Source organism: Larus michahellis, chromosome 4 (genome assembly GCF_964199755.1).
Source record: "Larus michahellis chromosome 4, bLarMic1.1, whole genome shotgun sequence".
Lineage (NCBI taxonomy): Eukaryota > Metazoa > Chordata > Aves > Charadriiformes > Laridae > Larus > Larus michahellis.
In genome coordinates this window covers 35,173,165-35,191,581 of record NC_133899.1, presented here as the reverse complement: position 1 = coordinate 35,191,581, position 18,417 = coordinate 35,173,165, and the positions used below count along the sequence as shown (strand labels likewise).

The 18,417-nt window shown below is 35.2% G+C and overlaps 1 long non-coding RNA gene across 1 annotated transcript in view; it reads right to left on the bottom strand.

Annotated features, from left to right (window-relative positions):
* The window catches only part of LOC141742225 (uncharacterized), a 52,850-nt gene that overhangs the window by 29,230 nt on the left and 5,203 nt on the right, over window positions 1-18,417 (bottom strand). The gene's annotated exons all lie outside the window — the stretch shown is intronic.

Here is an 18,417-nt window from a genome sequence, read left to right as displayed (position 1 = left end):
AGATATTAATGACGTTCATTACAGAGTTTTGGAACTAACAAAGTCTTTGAGGCAAATAGTAAACCTGAATGGTCTAACAGTTCTTTTTAATCAATAAATTAATGTCCTTATCCTATGTAGGAACGACATTTTAACATACTCCACAGCTTATTCCTTCCAATAAACAGTGATAGGAAACCTAAAACTTCTGAGCACTCTCTTCTCAAATTTGATATTGTTGCACTATTGCTGATCTCAAAACATGCAAATGATCCACCTTAATACAAATTTACTTTTTAATCCATACCACATAAAAAAATTATTGATGAGTCGCATATTTGTCACTAGTTTTATAACGGTTAAATATAATCAGTTTCCAAACAAAAGGCTATTTTCACACTCAAACACCAAAAAAAAATAGCCCAAAGCAATCACAAGAAAATAAAAATATTTAAATCAGGAACAAAACCCATAGTGTTACATAAGTCATAGACACAAATATCCAGAATACATAAGGTTATCAGGTTGTTAGATTTTAAAAGCAGATATTCTTTAATCTGTAGAGTTTTCCTCACTCTTGATACCACTCAGTTTTCAGAATTCTTCTTGTGATACAAAATAATTCTTTGTGTTTCACTGAAATCAAGCAATGAAGGAATTCAAGCAATGAAGAGGCAACTGAGGGAGAAAAGCCCCTATGCATTTACATAATCTTCAAATTATATTAAACTGATCAAAACAAATTAACAAAAATTTTAAGCAGTCAAAGAAATATTAAGGGAAGTTAAAATATCAACATTCACGGAAAAAAAAAGTGAATGTTGTAACTAATAGTCTAAAAAGCACCTGATTCTTCATTTGCTGACTGGTTGTGCATACTCAAAATTCATGAAGATAACAAGGAATGAAAGGGTAAAGAACGCAGAGTAAGGAGCAGATCTTGAACTTCTTATTCAGGTGTTTTTCTTCTACTGACAAAACTGAATGGAAGAGACATTTTACTAAACACGTCCTTTAATAAGTCCGCTACTCTAAGACACTTTTAGGTTCACATTTTGTGGTCCAGTCTGTTGTCACTACATTGCTTGAACATCAAAAAAAGACTGGATACCTCCCTCTAGATAGAACTCCCTGATCACAAAAATCACTCCCTGCTGGCCAGAATCCAGTATAACTAATGCCTACAGGCTAAGTTAGTAACTAGACGATCTTTAAGGTCCCTTCCAACCCAAATGGTTCTGTGATTCTTTGATTCTATGAACTGGGAAACGAGCACAGAACGTGGGCAAAACAGTTCCAGCTGGTGGACTGCCTCCTGTGGACTAACTTGGGCAAGGAGTCTGTGTGGTCCCCGTTTCATAATGCTGCAAAGGCTGATGTAAAAGTGAATTTAGAACCTGAAATTTCTAAGTATCTCACTGCTGGTCCTTTGGCGCAAAAACTAGTCTGTTATCATTAAGTGTTGTGAATCATCACTTCAATGGTTTTATCATACAATTCTTACACAGGCAGTGCTTACAAATAAATTTGGTTATTTACAGTAGTATAGCCCAGATGCCTAAAATCCTACCCTTGGTCCCTACCCAGGCATCCTCTACTATAAAATATTGCTGATTCACAATTCCAATGGTGGTTTTTTTTGTGCAACTCTTACATGCATGAGTAAATAAAAATAAATTATGCTGTTTCTGTTAAGTAACAGGAGCACTGTTCTACAAATCTCAGTATTTTTTAGAATGATTTGATAAATCTGTTAATGCTAATGAGAATTCTCCTTGTGCAAGGACGGCCACACCAGGGACTAGTCAGGAATATGGAAAAAGCAGAGTACTGAGACTAATATTGTTAATGCCTCTTTACACAAGATTACAGAGTCACATTCTCAAATCCTGAGGGGAATTTGGCTTAGTAGCTCACCCTCTTTGATACTTTTAAAGAACAGAATGTAAGGTGCTAAAAACATTTATTTGGCAAGAAAATGGTCTGAGACACTTCTGAGGGTAAAATAATTTCACAGTAGGTGGGTCCAGGCACAGCAAACCGTTTGGAAGGCAATGAAGAAACTGAAGAGTGTTGTCATTAACAGACAGAGCGACATTATAGAGTCATGTTCTTCATTCCTCAAAAGAAATGTGATAAGTAACAAACTCACTGTATGACGTTTCTCAAAGTTTCTACTGAACTTATTTCTTTTGAGTAGCAAATTACTTAGAAAAGTGATATAATAAACAACAAACATTTAATGAAAGATGGTTAGACTGTAAAATCCTGTGTGTTTTTCTAAAATCTGGTAACAAAATATTAGTAGCAATGAGTTTGTCTTAGAACCTAATTAAACAAGCAAACAAACACACACCATATAAAATTATTACTTAATTAAATATTTTTGAAAGTGCATTTGACTAACATTACTATTTCCTCTATACACAAGTTTGTATTCTCAAACTGTAAAGAAGAATGTAGAATTTAATAATTGTTTTTTAAAGATATCTCAATGAAGAATAGATATTCTGTCCTGAAGAGAACAGGGACTGACATAATTACTGAGAAAATTTAAGAATTAGTATTATTTTAGACTATTATAACACTACAGCACTATTTGGTTTACGTAAAATCCCCTACTCTGTTACCAGTAATTTTTATAGCACTGTTTCCCAGGAGAGAGTTGCTCAAATACAGAAAAAGGCACTCCCTGGAAAAGCTGTGTGACTCCTCTGTCTGGTAGTACTTTTGTTACACAATATTTTGACCAAAACATTTATAACTCTTTCTTAATCTGGGATTATTTTTTTTTTATTTCACATCTGTTTGATTTGTTAACTTCTTAAAATACAAAAACAGGATCTCCCACCCCAAACCAATCTACTGATCACTTTAGTACCACGTCCTTCCAGCTGTAGCTGGCAACTTCTATTCCACGGAAAGCCAGTAAAGAAACATGCACCTGGAAATTGTGTCACTTACAACTTGCAGAAACAACTGCCCCCTCACCACTAAACATTCTCAGTTTAAAACGTAAGGCATGAAATTTAATACTGAATGGCTCCCAGAGCCAGGTTATGAATTATTTTCCTTTTTCATGATGGTGGGTACTTATTTTCTTACAATAGTCCCAATTCAGTGAATAGGACTACTAATTTTTTATTTAAGTGGCCATGTTCTGGTCTTCTGTTCTACTTGGTAACAAACTAGTAGTTTTGTCATTTCATACTACTGACAATATGCAATATTATTTAAAAAATTAGATGTAGGGACATAATTTTTTTTTTCAATACCACCAGTCAACTTCTCTTTTCCTCATATAAGATTTGAAATCTCTTCAGAATATACCGGCCTGTATATTCTGTGTTGAATATGTCTGTGTTGAATCCCAGGAGGAGCTATCCCTTTCACAAGCCAAATTCTGATTTACACCATATCTAGGGACATTTCTTTAAAAGATTGCAAAGTGAAAAATTTATGTGGTATTTTTTCCTTGCAAATTATATGTGCACTGAAAACAGATTAATTTTTTTAAAATCATAGCAAATGAATTGATATGAAAAATATACCATCATAGAAAATACAGTATTAGTTATAAAATGTCTTCTCCCTAGCTTTTCTAGGTAAACACATTTTTTTCTGACTTCGTATTATGGGAAATCACAAGGCCTTTTTACTCTAGAAAGATTAATTAGTTGACGAAGAGCCTAACTTGGCAGAGGATTCTGCTCTCTGCAGTTCTACATTATAAAGACTACTTTACAGCTACACTTCATTGTGCTTTACTTTTTAAATTTTTTAAGTCTCTTGTGCATCCTATTCAATTTCAATAAATTCTGAGCACATGCTTTTATGATCTGTCTATTCAATTTATATTAAAATGTAATTCTTAATACTTTCCAGGTAGTTAGCTCAGGCAGTAATACACGTAAGAATGAGTCGATACTGAAAGCTTTGCACCAAATCTGAGACGACAGGAACTCAAATCAGTGAAGACAGATTTTCAGATTTGTTGTCCTAGCTCTGCCACATACCGTTGGTCTGCCTTCTCTAACTTGAGATGTCAGGGCCCCTTTTCAAGACCAATTGCTTCCAGATGTATGGGATAGTGTCAGCGGAGAGAAAGACAAGGCATACGTCCCACTGGCATAACTGAAATTGCAATGAAAAAGCCTCCGCAAATCAAAGTCAATATCTTCAATATATTTGTCTCTTCTGTCCTCTGTTACATACTGAATTTTTCTTTCTCGTGTTTTTAGTCAACCACCAGAAAAACAGAGACATTGTGCCTGTGCAATTTCTTAGCCAATGCAATAGGACTCTGCTCGCTGCCTTATTCAGGGTAAGACGATATCCTTATTCACACTGAAGAACACCTGCCCTAATGAATTGAATTTGGTGAAGCCATTTGTAAAATGACATATTCACCATATGAAAGATTTAATATTCTAATCATTGCATCCAACATGCCCTTACACAATAACGGGCTGGTTCATGCAGTTATTAAAGGAAATAGATTATGACTGTGCTAGATCGCAAGTTCACATTCTACAGATCATTAGTATGTAACTATTATCTGCACATGAGGTTATAGCTCTTCAGTGACCTGTGAGAAATACATTTTATGATTTTATTTCCTGTATTTCTTTACAGATTTCTATTAGAAGAGAACACTCTGCCATTATTGTACTCTTTTTGTGCGTATCAGCAGGCAGCCCAAATTTTAAATAAGTACATAAAATGAACCATGTTGTAGGTCAGCAGAGAAGGACATTATCCAAGGAGCTTTGGCTATTCTTCTTGTGTTGTTTGTCCTGCTAATTCAGTTCTGCAGAGCTAGCAGTCAAGCCTCATTTGAAAATATGATAACAGATAAGAAAGTCTGTGTTTATTACAGAGCTCTTCTAACATCTATTAAATGAAACACTGAGAAAATACTGCACTGGGATCCTAAACAATAAACCACTAGACTATGATGTTTCATTGCCAAATATAATGTTTTTAAATGTTTCAGAATCGTTCCTAAATTCCTATATTTGTATTTAAGGCAACATTCTTGCAATTATGAAAATGTGAAACTGCAAATTATAGTTAATATTTGTTTTATTGTACTGCTTACCACACAAACACCGTATTTTTTAAAGAAAATTTAAAAAGGTTCCCTTTTCAAGGCAAAGCATGTACAAAGAAAACATAACATATTCCAAAAAACACTGATAGAGTCATCAAGGGAATATACATTTTTTCAGTAACATAGTATAAAATTAATTTGCTTTTAGTCAACAGGAATGCTAAAACACATAGTAACTCATAAAAAAGTAAACTCCATCTTCTTATGCCCTTAAATTATTAGTTCTAGATACACAGAATCTAGAAATACAGAATTCAAGAGAATCAAGCAAGTGGAAGTAGAAACAGGAGACAGATTCACCTGGTGGAACTGACCTATTGAAGAGATCGTGGAGCTAAGATCAAAGTTTATTTTCACTTTCTACATCAAAGGCTTATTTTAACATAGCTTAAGAGATAAAGAACTTTATTTGATCACCTGTGACGTAGAGCCTGTCTTCAAACAAACTGATTTCAGCCTGCCATTAACATACAGTTCCTTTCACAGATCCTCACAAGCATTTCCCCCAGGACATCTGGGTATTATTTGTCCCTGACATTATTTTTCATTTCTTTATCTATCTGCAGATCACACAGAGCAGAGGCAGAAATTCTGAGACTTCCCTGTGTTTCCCATTGACATCACTCAACTTTCAGAGAAGAACTAGAGGAAAAAGGACAATTCAGTTTTCACTGGCCATTCAAACATTGGTAACAAACACTGCCAACAAAATTAGTGGTTGGTGTTTTCCATAGTTAGCCAGCCTGCAATGTATGCTAGCTATATTTTGGGGGGACCAGACACATATGGCTAATTCATAAAACACAGTGCTATCATCTACCGTTATATAATATTTTGTCTCTAGCAATGTGAGCTGGAATTAAAGTGATGTATCAGAAACAAAAGGCTCCACAACTCACCAACAGCCCCTGAATAACATCTTCCGAGTGTAATAACATCTGAACTCTTCACATGACATTTTTAATAAAACACTGTTCGTTGCATAGTTACATCAGACCTTTAATGGGGCACTACTAATAGTTTTTATAGACACTTTAAAAATAGTTGTTGTCTCATTCAAGAGAATTGTTTCCTGACTAATTATTGTTCTGTGGCTACAATTATGTCGTCGCAAATTTTATGTTTTCACATTGCAGTTTACCATTATAGCAACCACTGCTCGAGGGGATTATGGAACAAAGACGAAAAGTCAATGTCTTCTTTCTGTGCACATGAACTTTTCAGATCAAGTATCTCCTTTGGTCCAAGTGCAGACCTCAGAGGGGAAAAAAAAAAAAAGCAACGCAAACCTTTTGCAATATAAATTGAATGCTAGGAAAAAGAATAATGCATTTTTATGTTTTTACTTTTGCTTTTGGTTTTTAAGGACAATTCACATGAAAATTAAGAAAATATTTACATTGAATTCTTTGCACAGATATCAGAAAAACAACTTGGCACAACAGGAACAAACGCATTAAGTTTATAAAGTACAAGTAACTTTTATGAATTTTATAATATGCATCAACGTCAGTATAACCTCCTTAGTATCCACCAGTTATATTTTATGCTGCATTAAGTGGTAACATTAAAAGGTACAATCCCATCTCCTAAAATGTGTTTGCTAACTGTGGGTATGGAAAAGGGACATGAAAGCACTGTTAAGCTAGATGCGCAGCCCTCTAACTGGACCTGATACACAAGTGAGCTGGCTGTATGCCAAATGGTCTTTGAAAGTAAAATCAGAACAATAAAAACATCAACATGTTCATTCCCACCTGTTCTGCTTGTCACTCGCAAGAAATCACTCCATAAGAAAACCTAGAGACGGGTCTTTAATTGGGTCTTCTCTGTTTCCTGCTTCCGCTTTGCCTTGGATTTATATGGGGCATGCGTGAATGGGAAGCATCATAACCTCTTTATTCGCAAAACACATTATGAAATAGATAATTTTTTTCCAAAATGTGTTAGGATATTAAAAAAACACACACACACACAAAAACAAAACAAAACAAAACAAAAAAACACTAAAAAAGATTAAAAGATTACTCTCACAGGACTTTTTACGTAGATAGATAAATTTCCAAAATTCCAGAGCAGGAACATTTTTAGAGGATGAGTGAGAAATCATTTAATTTTTTCTAACACCTGTCTTCACAATAAGCAAATACACATTCAGTCTAGACTGGCCCTTTAGTGAGTAAGTTTGAAAAACTGATGCATCAAAATCTCAGTTTATTCTCTTACACAAACTTTTGCCTTTCCTTATTTTTCCTTAAGCTATACACTGGACTTTTGAAATTTCAAACTGAAAAAAGAAATTAACGGTGTTTTGTGTGCGTCAGGATACCAGTGTCTAGAGACATTCTCACCATGAGAGTTAGATTTCAATGCCCAAGTTCAAGAGTAGAGTAAAAACCAACTAGTGATCCTACCACGTTAAACAATGTGCCTATGAAAAAGCTGCCACAGCATAATACAGCTGCATAAGTTTGAGAGTCTGGAAAATCACAAAAAAATCATATATATACTCTGCATTATAGTCACATAAAAATATATGTAGTGCAGCTGATGCTGGTGGTTGAAGCATATATTATCCTCACATTGTACGCAGCATTTGCTTACTTATTCCTTGCTGTGTTATGTAAAACAAAACTCTGAATTTATAAATAATAATGTTGCCAACATACCGTCTTTTCAACACACACAAACCAATTCGCATTGATGTAGATTGAGACTTGTGTTAACACATACTGCCACTAGAGGATAGTGTTGTCATATTACTATGCACCCACATTAAGTACATTAAGTACATCAAATTACTGTAAAGTTCAAGTTGCTTATTTTCTAAAGCCAAGAAAAAAAAAAAAAGGAACATTTATATTTCAAAGAAGGATTGTTGGGTTTTTTTGCCTGACAAACTCTGAAGCCTTTTTTAAAATAAAAATTAGAGAGAAAAATTACGTGGCATACTTGCTTATTAGTTGGTACTTAGTAACAATATTTAATATGCTATTTGTTTTCAAGTAGGTGAAATGATTTTACCTCAGGTTGAGGGTGCTACCTGGGAATCTCTTGGAAGGAGACAGCCCTTATGCAGCGGTCTGACATACAGCAGATAACTGAATTTTATTGTAGTGGTGCTGGAAATACATGATCTATTTCTGAGTTTAAAAATTACAGAAATACTCACTCCAAAAGCAGATATAGATCCTTTTGACAGGTGTCATATACAATAAAAAAAGAGTTCTTGAAGAAGCCTACCTCTGCAAAAGGTTCAACGTATATCTGGATGAAATGCCTGTGGGATTCTGTGCTATTCAAAGTGTCTTTGATTATTTTAGAATGTTCCCACTTCATTGTAGTATTAAAATAATTTCATTTTCTTGATGAAAAGTGAGGCTATTGGTGAGAGTTATAGGTATCAGACTTGAATATTGGTTGACAGTCTACTGAGGACTAGGAACCAGACCAGGCCCAGCTGAGGTATACTCACTTATGGCACTAACAGGGAATAAGAAACTTACTCCTGTAATTGCTTACACCTTCAGTTGGGCAAAGCAGAGATAAATCAGCTGCAGACTTCAATTAAAATATGCTGATACAACTTAGAAAAAACACTTGCACAAGTTTGATGCGTACGCTGTATCAAATAAAAAGCCACGGTAAATTGCTGCCACTGGAATTTGGAAAGAAAAGGAGGAGAAACTGCCCCAGTCATCCCCTGCAGCTCTACCTGACGCAGTACAGCTGTTCAGAATAAGAATTCTAATTTCTGGGAAAAAAAAACCAAATCAAAACCTACATTTAGTCTGGTGATAATGTGAACATTCTTCTTCAATAGAAGGTCAGAACATATTTTACACACTTGTTTTCAGCAACTGAAATCTACAGTAGAACACAGTCAACTCATTTACACCTACGCTTGACACACTGAACATAAGACTGCTCAGAACTAAAGAGCAATTTTTTTTTTCCTTAGTGTCAATTATGTGTTCACAGTACGTGTTTATATTACTAAGACAACAATACTTAAATTAATGTGTGTATTTACTCAGGTATTTTGCATTGTTTTCATTTAAAAAGTCAATAGGTTTAGCAATTGTTAGTATTTATAGAAGAGTTCCACCTAGAGAAGAAAACTAACAGTAAAAGTGGTTTAGAAAATGAGACCTACAAGAGAGATGAAGAATCTGAAAGAGTGCAGGACTTGATAATTCTCTTGATACATGAAGGGTACTTATAAAAAGATTATCATCTACTGCTCAATGTATCCACTAGAAGGAGGACTGGAAGAAGCACAGGAAATATTAATTAAATCTTACGTTGAGAAAAATTAGAACATATATTATGGTAATTCGGCAGTGGATGGGAAGCCAAGCAACAAACCCACTAAGAAGGCTGTAAAACCTTCTTTACCAAAGGTTTTCCAGTAAATTTAAATGTGCTTCTCATAGATTATTTAGGAAAAAAAAAAAAACAACTGACAAAAGCAATAGGTTATACTGGATTATCTCTTCATGCATATTCCCCCTTTCCTACGTATTTATAATTCTTTTATGATCCTAAACTGTTACGGTACAAAAATCTCTACTCATTTACAATCTTACTAAAATCAATACAAACTGGGAAAATTGTATTGCATCAGACTAGTCCACTCACGTTATTAGTGTTAGTAATACGACATTTTTAGGAAAAGGGGTCTGAACTAGGTATACACAAAAGCTATTAATAATAAAGAAAAAATCTGTCACCTTTTTTGATATTTTTTTGGTTATAAACACATACACTTAGCACACTTTCTCTATGTTCTTGTGCAAAAATCACCATGTAAATAATTCTCTGATCTTTTCTGTCAGTTCATCCATAACATCAGGCAACACTGAATCTTGGGAACTCTCCTAACACTTTCTGAAAGTTTGTTCACAGTGCTGAAAGCAGTCACTAGAAAAAGTAACTAGTAGTTACTAAAAAAATGAAAACCAAATTCTTCAGCTTTGCACTCTACAACTGAAGTTGAGACTCCATTATGAGTCTTCCAAATAGAGTGATTTAAATTCAGTTAGGATTATAACTTGATTAAATTTCATTAGGTCGTCTTAATTTAAAATGAAGTGAATCTGAGTAATTTTGAATGCAGCAAAGTCCAAGAACATTTTACAGGGATTGTTCCTTGTGAACTGCTCCTGTATGCCTTACGTTTGTAGAGATAAAATCACCTTACTGTGGTTGTTTTTGTAAACGTCTTTTACTTCCATTTCAGTAGATTTCTGTAGCAATGTATGTTAATAATCAAGCATTACAGTTTACTGTTTGCAGATGATATTTAAGCAATAAAATTCTGCGTGTGGTCTCCACGCTCTAAAGAAATCCATAAAATCTATCAGATCTTTTATACCATGAAGTGCTTCATTAAGATAAATGTTTTTTTTTCCTGACTGCTGAAACTTGTTTTAAGTTGTAGTTCTCATTTTCTTACAAATGAATTTCATTTTCTCCGAAACCTTTATTGCAATGAAATAGCTGTTGTAATGTCAGAACATGTGTCCTGGATTGCTCAATTAAGTCATTGTTATTATTATTACATAATATTATATCTGCACTAACAAGATACTTGGCTGAAGGCGTAAGTGTCCAGGCACACTCAGTTTTGTTTTAAATGTGCATTATTAAGCAACTGTGAATAGATAACTGCTGGCAGATGATCTTTACAGAAATGGCCAATAGCTTTCATAAAAAGAAGTCCAAATACATTGTCAACAAAGATACTAAACTTCATCTATGAAATATTTTTAACCAGCATTAAGTCTTTTGTTTTTTTTGGCTTTTGTTTGGGTATGGAGACCTGAAACTGATTTTCATGTTCTGGAGCATGACCACTCACACATTAACCAGGGATATGAGTTGAATTTTTCTGAGAATTCAATCAGCAAGTTGCAGAGGTATTAAGAAAAGCAAGAACCCAAATTACATCCTCCTGTATTTCACCTTTCAATCTCTTGGCTTTTGTGATACTGCTATGAAACATGTACTTCCATTGCCAGTGAATATGGAGGACCTGGATTTTTAATGTCAGGGCTGCAATTGGTTTTCCTAATTCAGACGCTCTTTGCATAACCTAAAGAATAGAAACAAGAACATTTCATATCCCACCTTACTCGCCACGTCATCTTTAATCCAAAGGCTATATCTGAGGTTCAGTTTGACTTCAGGATTTACTTACACCACTAAGTCAGTCAAGGTTGTGAAAAATATCCTTCTGAATGAGCTAGTTGTGTTGGTAAAAGCACTACAGTAGATGTAGCAATACCGGTACAGCCAAAAATGAGACACAGTTTGTCTCACTTGAAGAATTACAGTAAGTATGACTGCAAAAACTTCCCCTCCTAAACAAGTTTAAGATCCATCTGTACCTGTTTATCTATTTAAGGTTTCTTACAGAAGGATGAATACTAAAACAGAAAAGGCCTTGATGCTGCTCCTGGTCCTGAAGGTCAAAAAATGAGCAGTCAGACCAGCAGGGAGACCAGTCGGCAGCAAATCCTTAGAGATTCTGTAATTCATGCTGTCAGTTACCTATCAGGCATTGGTTGCCATAGCTATAGCTCCTCCATCCCTGTGTACTGCAGTAATACAATCTTGAAGCCACAAAGGCATGAAAACTGCAGAGATCTCTATCAGATACAAACAGCCAAGCCTTTGGGTGTTTTGGCCAGTGCTACTACCTGATATTAAAAAAAATAATAATTAAAAAAAATAATCATAGATTAAAAAGAACTTTTATTTTGCAAGTGTCTTGGATCAAGGACTACACCTGCATGCCATTTTCTCCCAGGCACATAATTACTTTCCCAGTGTATACAAACTGCTCTTTCTAAGGAAAGAAAAAGATCAATACTTCATAAAAGCAAGACTTTCAGAGACATTAAGAACTTAACAGCTAATACTGTGTTGTTTTGGCTGCAGGCTTTAATTCTGACAACTTTTCAGATCATATTATTCAGCAATTTAAAAACAAAAACAATTCCCCCAAATGATAAGACTATAAATTATGGGTCTGAATGGCTTGAGTTCTAATGCAATAATTTTATTGTGCCTGGTGGAACTGTTAATCAAAAATGTTAAAACACTGTCCAAACCAAACAAAATTCTCTAGATATTTTTGGCCATTTTTCTGGCATTGACATTTCCACTGACTTTGATAGAACTGCACCAATTCATATCAGCATTCAGCTCCCTAAGTCCAAAACATTATCTTGCTCATTTCATAGCATTGATTCCTATCATCGAGTACTAGATTAGTGTAGTTGTGTTAGCTGTAATAAACTATGACACACGTTAACTCTTTTTTGCTCAGAAGCAGTGATAAAACATATTAATGTAGTATAGCTTTTTATGCAAAACATTAAGCAACTTCATACTCATGGATCAATTTTAATGTCACATCATATGTTTTAATTCCTTTTATTCCCCAAACCAGACAACACCAAGCAACTTGTCATAGCTACTAAGGAGATGTTAGAGCTCCAAAGCTAAATAATGCTGAGGTAGTGCATGCTGGAAGAACTCATAGCAACATAAAAGCTAGAGCACAATCCGTGAATACATTATTAATGATGTTTTCTTCTCAAATCAGCAGATGGACACTGAACGGCTCAAGTGACTGGTAATGGGATACACAGCTTTTTGTCTCAAAGTAACTGCTTCAAATCTGGCTCATGTTGATCACAACTGAAAGTTACTATTTGACAGCTATTCAACAGCCAATGTGTAACACTGGTCCTAGACTAGCTTTTCCTGTGCAGTCTGGTTAACAAAGCTGGCCTGCTCTTTTCAAACTCAGGGTTGAGTAAGCCAGAAGACTTGATTATCCTTTCATGCCTAAAGGTTCAGCCCTTCAAAACAAGTTTGAAAACCAGGTGCAAGCGGGACAATGGACTTGGCACATACTACACTTATTCAGTCATCTGTTTCCATTAGTGTCTATCAGGTATTTTTTTCAATGATTAAATTAACTTTTTTTTTTTAAAAAAAGAGAATAAAATCAACCTGAGATCAACAGAAAAAAATAATGTAACAAGATAGACAATTGCTTTCACAAGGCTTGGCATGAAGGATATGACATGTTCTTCTTTTGCACGCTGAAGGCACAAGAAGTTTCAGTAGTGATACAAGCATACAGTATGGATGCAAAATATCTGTATTGTCAAAAAAGCATTAATAAATTTATAAAAATCAAGTGACTGTAACTCCCTTTTGCAGGAAGCTGAGAGAAGGCTAGGAGCTACTGTTCTCAATAAAACTTACCATGTTCAGTGGTTTCCCTGAGCTTTTAATTTATTATAGGGTCTCTTCATGCTTACTGAACAGAACCACACTTAGGTTTTCATGGAATCCAACTGAAATTGGTAGGGTTTCAAATGAGACCCAAAGGCTGCCTGTATCACCTAGAATCTGACAACAAAATTGGTCATAATGTAGAAGCACTTTTCCTTTGAAAAGAAAAATACCATCAGGGTATAATTGGAGTAAGCTTAGCAATAGCCATCTGAGAAATAAATAATCAGTCCTTTTCAAACATAAGGTCACTATCATGATAGTGTTTTTAATGAGAGTGTTTTTGAAAATGTATCAGGCATGAAGGGGAACTATACCTGTAAAAGAGCTGCAGATATTTAACTGTAGGTCATAGAGTTGTTGAGTCAGAATTGTTACAAATACAACTATATTAACTCCTTGACATCCATGGACATTATCTTCAAGTCTAACTTCTCTCAGCTCAGTACAGAACATGAAGACAGATGCTAAGGACAGCTCTCTGACAGGATTCAATCCTTTAGGTTAAAGATGGCTGAACACGTAATTTAAATCCGTATCACTCTGTACCTAGACAAACCCATTACAAACATACTTCAATAGAATGACTGAAACTTACTTTGTATTTAATATTGTTTGTTATCACTGTTATTAGAATCACAGTCAAGACTGCCTCCCTCCTTATTCTAGGCACTGTAGAGACAAATTGCAGTAAAGATAGACAAAAGAGATAAAAGATGTGAAAAAGAAACAGAAACACGGAGAGATTAACCTGCCAAAAATCACACTGCAAATCAATGGTCAAATTAAGAATAGAATCCCGATCTTCCAAACCCCAGTCCCTTGCTGAGCTCACAGAGTATTCCCTGGGGTTCTTCTAAGACATTTTTGTTAGCCATCAGTGTTTAGCAGTAGCAATTACTGCTAAGACCATAAACCTTTTAAACACAAGGCAACTGAACTTAGCACCTCTCAAAAATTCAATTCCTCTGTAACATTTACACAATAATCAAAAAGTTGGCTAAGAGGCTCTTGAATATATCTGCTCTACCACATATATATATATATTTATAATATATATATATATATATATATTTAAGGTTCACTCAAGCCTACAACAGCCAGTTAGGCTAGGTGGATATAGTATCCCAGCTTCTGCAGCCAACAGTATGCACAGGAATGCAATGGTCAACATCATAAATGATCACCTCTGTCTCTTCAAACCAGATGACACAGGACCTATATACAGCTGAGCAGCCTGGAAACGCACAAAGCTTGAACATACTCATCTGAGTGACCACTGAGCAGCTCATAAGTAATGTATACATAGTAAATTTTCTTTTTAATTGCACAGTTTTTGATCATTTTCCTCTCGTTCTGGATTCAAGCCCACAACTTATGCGCATAGCTAATTTAGCATTTAATTGAATAATACTATTTATGAAGCATACCGTTAGGGAAGTACACAGCAAAATCAAACATTTCTATGAAAAGGACATTTCCTTACTACCATTTCATATACAGTGCCATGATACTTCAGTCTTGATTTAAAACCTTTTGGTGGTTCCATAATACAAGTAAATAAATAAAAAAAAAAATCTTAAAAGATTTGCTATTAGTTCTTCTACTGTCTAACATTTTAGATAAATATTAAAATGCCTTAACATATTTAGCAGAACTAAAATTCAAATCCAATTTAGTAAAGTAAGTTGCAAAAAGCCAAGTAACTTGGGGTGAGGAGTAGGATTTCTACATAAACATATGTAAAGAGTCCTTTATTTATATATCTTACATACCTTATCTTATTTATTTACACACTGTATTTACCTTATTACCATTATCCTCTTTAAACATACGAAAGAAGCTTTAAATTTAAAGTTCCATGGGAATTATGGACAGGCAGTTACCAATCTGCTTCTTTTATATGCTAATAACAGGGATTTTCCATTTCAATTTATATTGAAAAGCAGTTAATGTTAGTTCAAATGCCTGCTAATTCTTTCTCTGAAACAAAAATAAAGGAGTCCATGAAGTAATCTGGGCATTTAGTCTATAAATTAAAAAAACACAAGAGAGGCAAAGGACTGCCCATAAAAGTATCTTGGCAGCTCCTGTGAAAGGAAGGGGAAAACAGCTCTCACAATTGATTCTTGAATCAATGTTACATGTATATGGAACGCTTTTCTAAACAGCCAAGAAGCCTATGAACAGAGAGTCTTCTGATAAAGTTGGAAAGAAACACGTAGGATAGCAATAAAAGCAAAAGCAGAGGCATACAACATGCTGGAGACACGAGCTGTTTGTGGAAATTAAAATCTCTAAGAACAGCTGTGATTCATCAGCTCTGCTCACATCAATAAATGCCATTTTCATGGACAGGGAAAAAAACTGTGGACAGCAAAAAAGAGAATAAGTTAAAAAAACCCTGAACCTCTTTGCAAAGGGAATGCATCAAGTATAAAGATTACGTGTCATGCTTCTGTGGAAGGCATGCAAGCAAAAAATCTGTGTCAAAGGCCTTGTTTTTTGACTTCTTAGTAACTGTCTTCCGATGTTATGGTCTCTCAGTACTTTTATTCACCTGCTTGGTGTTCAAAAGAAATCCTAACATGCCTAAGAAATTATGACATAAATGTAAATACAACGCATACCTATGCAGAATTTTTAAAATAAATACTGAACACAAAATGCAGACAAAGCTAACTTTGGGGCAAAGTCTGTGCAGGCATACCAGATAGTCAGTACACAGCATGATATAAATACAGACAGAAGAGAAATCTGTAGTTAAGTTTGCCTAACACTTCCTATTATAAGGTTCTACTTTGAAATGCTTATAAACTTTGCCAATGTTTAATTGCTCTGTCTAAATTCTTTCAGTGTATCTGATTTTTTTAAACCTTCAGTAAAAATGGAGCTGACACCTTCTAAAATGTGACTAAGCGAAAATATTCTGGTTTGCCGAAGTTGACACATTCTTGTAACTCTTATGTTGAAATAATGGTGGGGAGTTTTGCCATCCAGCAGAATCTACAGCTGAATTGCATACCAAGGCTCCCAACATAACACATAAGGAGATTTTGACTGCACGTATACTATCAGTTTGAATCATCATCTGTTTCACTCCAAAATCCTCTTCATTAGCATTCACTCTGTGTGCACGCTCGATTATTCCTGGAATACCCTTTTGGGCAAAATAACAAGGCTTCCTCTCAGACAAAACCTAGAAGCCATTCAGTAGCTAGATAGCTCTAGGAAATGGTTTGAGTATGAAGTCTTCTTCTACTTGTTCCGATACTCCAACATCATCCCTGCAAGCGTTTTCCCTGGCACAGTCCCGTAACACGCCACTTTGGTAACATGCTATAGTAGCAGAAAAGTGGCACGCTGCAAGCATTTCTCTTTTTACCTTGGATAAACAAAAAAGGGTATTCATTATTAAAGAACCTTTCAAAATTGTTCAGACGTCTCATATGCAAAGATGGACTTCAAGGTGCCGAAAGGAAGTCAGTGTGGCAGAGGACTCCACACTATGACAGCTCTTGAAGAAAGGGGAACCTAGACTTCAGGAATCACCCTGACTACCAAAAGAGATGTGGTAGGGCAGCCTGATGCTGAAGGATTTCAGTGTAGCCCCACACAACAACACTTAAACTTTATCCATCTTAAGGTCCACAGTAAGAACTGGCGTGATCACAGGATGTGAGTGCAGTGGAAGCGTGGCATTTGTGCTGTGTATGTAAAAAGGCTGTGGAAAGGCCAGCAGAAGACTACGAGATGCCTCTAAACACTGCACGGCGTGGATGCAGGCAACCTGCCCTAGGGAGAGCAAGCCAAAAGATGTGTTGGTGGAAGCTACTCTTTACATTCTGGCCAGGAGGCAGGGATTGCTCCTGAAGCAGATCAGAAATCCAGCATATGCATCATTTGAGAAGGCAGACAATTCTGAGCATACTTGGAAGCAGACCCTCATGCATCTACAAACTTCTGGTACTTGCAGGGTTAAGTCCTGAATATGCCTCCTGATTATGTCTTTCAACTCTTCCCACACTGAGATAAAAATATATAGCTATATTAGCTATGACAAATCCTAAAAAAGGCAGAAATAAGTATGAAGTGTTGAAAGAGAAAAATCTTGTATAGCATCAACAGGAGGTACAATTAATTGGATCTCTTCATTCATTCTATAAATACCAACTTAATGTGATAAAGAAAATGTAGGAGTTTTAGCTGCAGTCACCTTTATGCTAGTAGTCTCACTCATCTGATACAAAATTAATCTTCCCTTTGATATCATGTGGGAAGAGGGAATGGTAGTACGTGAATAGGAACATTGCACTTAATGCAGCAAAAACCTGGAATCAACAAAGACTGCTAAGAATTGCACCGAAGCACGCCATAATAATACTCAGTTTGGATACGAAAGAGATGAATTATCAAAAATAAACTTGTCCCTCTGAATAAACAATAAACTATGCCTCTGAAAGCTAGGCATATCCAATAAATTTTAAACAGATTATTATATTTTAAGGTATCTCTCAACTCATTATAAATACAAGAAATAAACCCACAAAAAATAGTGGAAATATGAAAGCAGACATCCTAATTTCATATATGTTACCAGCAGAGTTGTACCTCTTTATTTTCCCAGAAAGATTCAATTACATGACATGCAGCAAAGTCTTGCTTTTGAGATCTTTTTATTTGCTTCACTGAGGCAGAAGAACATCAAGTGATTTGTACAAAGTGTTTTAACGTTACTATTTTTGTAATTCCCATCTCTATGGAACTTGGGTACCAGCACACAAGTGCAGGCACTTTTCATTGGAACTGGCATTCTGGGTAAGACAAATGTTCATCCGGCTTAATAGCCTGTCTTCTACTTTGACCATCATCTGAATTCCCACATGTAGGTCATTTTAGTACTTAATAACCACATGCAAACTATTGCCACAAACAGATAAAATTTTTTAACCGTCTTTAGATATTATTAGATATTTTTGTTATATATTATTTGTCCAGAATATTATCGA